This window comes from Manacus vitellinus, unplaced genomic scaffold (genome assembly GCF_001715985.3).
Source record: "Manacus vitellinus isolate BGI_N305 unplaced genomic scaffold, ASM171598v3 scaffold_158_pilon, whole genome shotgun sequence".
NCBI classification, from domain to species: Eukaryota; Metazoa; Chordata; class Aves; order Passeriformes; family Pipridae; genus Manacus; species Manacus vitellinus.
In genome coordinates this window covers 85,501-90,459 of record NW_021939113.1, presented here as the reverse complement: position 1 = coordinate 90,459, position 4,959 = coordinate 85,501, and positions in this window count along the sequence as shown.

Below are 4,959 nucleotides of genomic sequence, written 5' to 3'. Positions count from 1 at the left end.
GATTTTTCTGAAAGAGAAAAAGGATGGGAACAGGCTGGAGCACAAGTCATTTGAGGAGCAGCTGAGAGAGCTGGGGGGGCTCAAGCTGGGGAAAAGGAGGCTCAGAGGGGATGTTCTGGCTCCAAGCCCCACCCAGCCTGGCCTAGTTAGGGGGAATTCATTGTCTAAGGTCTCAATCTTGTTTTTTTCGTGCTGTTGGACACCCATTGTGTGACCCAGCATGGGTTGGGTGGGGATGGCCAGAGCGTGTGTGCTGCCTTTGTCCTGCCTTACCTATTTTTTCTCACTTTCTCCAGTGAGTCCATTGGTATGGACTTCTTCTGCAGCTTGATGGAAAACTCCTGGGACAAGGAGCCACCTCCTTTCAGCTCCACACTTGCAGGGTCAACACTAAGGCTGAGAGACCCATCGACTTGGTCAGCAGTGACCTTTGAGAGAGCGAATTGGCTGGAACCTGGACCATCTCCCGAGGGAAGGAGGGACTCTGAAATGATTCCATGCATTTGCTTCAGCAGGATGGCACAGACTCAGCACTGTAAGTATTTCACCCACAGGAAAGCTGGAACGTGGGACAGTTCAGCCATGACCCCAGTGACCCCAAAACATTACCTATGGAATTGGTGAACAGGAATATATCAGGTTGATATATTTGGGCTTTACCTGTGCTTTTCCCATCTTCTCCAGGCAGCAGCACACTGTCCAGTCTGAACCCTGTGCACTGGTAGGAGGTATGTGGGTGGAATATGCTGTTTCGTTTTCTTTTTTGTGTCAGAAGACAGAATGGTCTGAAGTGCTCCTGGTCTGCGATGCTCTCGACAGGGACCGATTGTTTGCTTGAATCCCCTTGACTTACGATGTATCTGGTGACTTTTTTAAACATTCTGCTGTGTGTGGATGAAGTTTTGCAGCCAAGCCAAGTGGATTTGTGCCTTGGGAAAGTGGCACGGCAAATTAAGCCAAATTATTTGAAGTGAGAGCAGGACATTGTAACCAAATGTTAGTTCAATTATTAAGAAGCTTTCAAAATAATGACCTAAATACACCACATTATCTAAGGAGCCAACTTTCAGAGGGTTGTTTTAGGGAGTGTTTGGAGAGGAAGGAGCAGGAGCTGCGGGTTGTTTGGACTTGTCCCCCTTTGCTGATGAACCCCAGTCATGGTGCAGACAGAGCACAGCTTGCAGGCTCTGAGGGTGCAGATTTTGGGGACAAATCTTCCGGAGATATAAAGCAATCAGCCCAGGCCAGCCCCTTGGGTGTGGTCTGGTGCTCTGCAGGGCAGAGCTGGTGTTTGAGAGCCAGAAACAAAGCCCTGTTTCCTGAGGCAGCTTGTTTTTCACAAAAAAAGGAGTTTCAGTTTCACTTTTCTGGTGTGTTGGGGGAGGGAAAGCCAGGGAATGCCAGACTGGTTTGGGTTGGAAGAGACCTTAAAGCCCATCCAGTCCCTCCCCCTGCCATGGGCAGGGACACCTTCCACTAGCCCAGGTTGCTCCAAGCCCCGTCCAACCTGGCCTTGGACACTTCCAGGGCTGAGGCAGCCCCAGGTTCTCTGGGCAACCTGTGCCAGGGCCTCCCCTGGCTCCCAGGGAGGAATTTCTTCCCAATGCCCCATCTAACCCTACTGTCCCTCAGGTTAAATCCATTGCCAAGACAAATAGGCTCGTGTGCCCAATTTTAGTAGCACTTGCAGGACTCATTGCCTTGGAAGTCTTCAAGAAGGGAGAAAAGCTAAAGAAGAGCACTTAGCAGGCAGCTTCCCCCAAGGCTCTGCCACAGCCCAAGCTCTGCAATAAGGCACTTGCCTGTTTGGTGGATGCCTCCTGTGGATGGGGAGCCTGGGTCTGCTGAGGGGCTGTGAGCCCTGCAGAGCAGCAGGACTGGGGAGGAGATCTCTGGCTTCCCTTCTGCTCAGAGGGCCGGAAGCGTTTGCTAAATGAGGGAGTTGGCACAGGAAGCTGGAAGGAGCACAAACCCAAAGAGTTTTAACCCAAAGTGATTTCCCTTACCTTGCTAAGGGGGGTCTCCCTGAAGCAACCCCTGGGGCAGAAGCACCGTTAGACCCAGTCCTTCGACCCAGTCCGTGCAGGAGGATCCCTGGCTGGTCACTGCAGCTTATCCCGAGTCACTCTCAGATGTGAGAGACTTCCTGTCATTTTCACCTTGTTCAGTTTTTACACAACTATTGCTTAACTCTGCCACTGAAAGGCTTTGGTGATTGGGCAGAGTCAGATCGTTGGAAACTTTAAGAGAGACTGTGAGTCACTGGAACTTCTACAGATGGAGCAGATGAAACCCACCCACCCCTCCAGAACCCTGAGTGGAGCTGGGCCTGCAGATGTTACACTGTGTCTGTGTTTTCAGCATGTTTGGGCTGTGCTGGTTTGTGATCTCTTCCTGCCTTTCCCTGCAGTGGAGGATTTCTTGGGGCTGGAGTTCAGGTAAAGAAGTAAAAAGAAGTAAAGAGCCAAGTGTGATATCAGTGACTGGTAGGGGCTGTGGAATCATCAGTCATATTTTGCAGACTTGGGTGGAAAATAAGTGCCCTTTAACCTGTGCCCTGCAGTTCTTGCCTCAGTCTGTGCCCTCTTTTGCAGCCTGAGTCGCGTGGACTGACACTGATCCCTGCAGAGCCAGGAACATCTGCTCTAGGGAGGCCGTTCTGCCAGTGCATGGGAGAAGGTTGGTGTTGGTCAGTAATTATTTGCCTTCCTATCTCTTTGTATCCATGGAGTAGGGGTGCATTAGGAATTGGCTACGTGTCCTTATTTCTGTGACAGCCTCACTCCCAAGGTTGTGGGATGTGCTGTGGGACCGAAAACACACAGAAAGAAAGAAGTTGCCTTCCAGAACAGCGGGTTGCTCAGCAAGAAGCTCCTCTTTATTTATAAAGTGATAATGAGAGTATTTAAATGGTATCTGAAGCACTGCCCCATGTCCCTGGAGCAGCCTGTGGCCATGGCACTGCTGGGAGCAGGGAAGGGTGGGTGAAAGCCCTGGGATGCCCCCACCTTTGTGCCACCAGCAGCTCCTGGAGCCCCCCAGGACCCCCAGGGGGGACCAGGGTAAGTGGATCACTGCAGGTCTTTTCCTTTGGCTTTTGTTTCCATTGCATTTTTTGCCTCTTTTCCCTTGGCATTCCCTTGCCCTTCCCTTTCCCATTCATTGGTTGCAGAAGCAGCAGCGTTTTTAGGGAAGCACACGAGGCGCAGCTGCCAGGCCTGTGATTATTTGGGCTCGTGGATTTTCCAGTTGTCCCTCTGCTTTCAATGAACGACAGCCAGAGAAATCCACTTTGATATCCAGCCTTTTGGATACATAATGAGTTTTCCTGCCTTAATTTTGCTTATTGCAGCCAAAGCAGCCTTGAGCATTAACAAGGATGAAATTGGGGGAGAGGAGTGGCTGGTGGGTAGAGGTTTTCCAGCATCTCGGGGAGGGATTCCCTGGGCAGGGGCAGGTCCCCACTGAGGAGGCTGAGGGCGTACAGGGCCACATACAGGGCGGCCACGACCTCATCGGGCTGTTCCATGGGCTCAGCTGATCCATCTTCCTGGAGCTTCACTCTGCTCAGCTCCACCAGGGCCATGGTTAAGATCTTATCCTCCTGCTGTGGGAAGGAGAGCAGGCTGGCATCCACACGGAAAGGCATATCCACCTTCTTCAGATTGTGCTCCAGGAGTTTTCCAACCTTCAGAGCAACAACAAAAAAGGCAAATCAGTGTTTTAGCAAGTTGTGAAATTGTGATCTCATCATGGACACAGTGCTTTAATTAAAATGCCCCTGTTAGCCCTTCAAAGGAGCCAAGTGTGATGTGGGTACTCACCAGCTGCAGCTGTTGGGACACAATCTTCCTTTCCAAGGATTCCAGCAGCAACAGCAGCTGATTGTCCAGTAGCTCTGCAGAATGAAACCAGCTCTGATCAGAAACCTGCCAGCCAGGTGTTTGAGAGAGCTGGTGGGATGGGCAGGGTGAGCAGGGTGAGAAGGGTGATCATTTCTTGTAGGAAACAATTTCTGTTTGTTCCAGAGCTCTTTGGATGTTTTATTCCAAATGATTTATGCTCTGAGAGGGATGTGTCTGTTACTCACAGATTCATGGAATCTCGTGAGTTGGGAGGGATTCCAAGGATCATGGAGTCTGATTCCTGGCCCTTCTCAGGACACCCCAACTATCCCATCCTGTCCCTGAGAGTGTTGTCCAAACACTCCTGGAGCTCTGGCAGCCTTGGGGCCGTGCCCACTGCCCTGGGGAGCCTGGTCAGTGCCACCCACCCTCTGGGGGAAGAACCTTTCCCTGAGATCCAACCTGAGCCTGCCCTGGCACAGCTCCAGCCCTTCCCTGGGTCCTGTCACAGGTCACAGAGCAGAGGTTGGAGCAGCCCCTTGGGAGGAAGCTGTGAATGCACTTGGAGGGAGCAGAGAAGCCTGGAGGGGTATCATGGGGGGTTCTCTGCTCTGCCCTGCCTGGGATTTAGATGCAGATTCCACTTGGGGAGGAAGAGGAGCAGGAGGGCCTGGCCAGCCTGGGAGTCAGCCCTGCCTTTATTTCCCCCCTATCAAAGACCCAAAGCCTCACCAGCCAAAGCATCAAGGGTGTAGGTTATTCCCTCTGCCAGCTGAAGACAACGATCTCTTGGAGAATTCTCCAAGGTGCTCAACAGGTCTTTTAAGTCTGGGCTTTCAGTTTTCAGCTCATAACCATCAGTTTTCTCAAGAACTCCTTCCATCTGGGGAACAAGGAAAAGGAAAGTGAGGATTTGAGGTCAGAGGCTGCTGCTAGTGCAGAGCAGAGAGATGTGCTGAGTGTGGGAATTTTGGAGGGACTGTTGTGGCAGAAGTGCCTTGTGGGGCAAGAGGTGTGATGGTGGATGTCTGTGTGTTTGTAAATCCTGGCATTGAGAGAAGCTTTACTTACCTTCTGGCTGAGCTCTTGAAAGAGGTTCCTGTCTCTCATCACA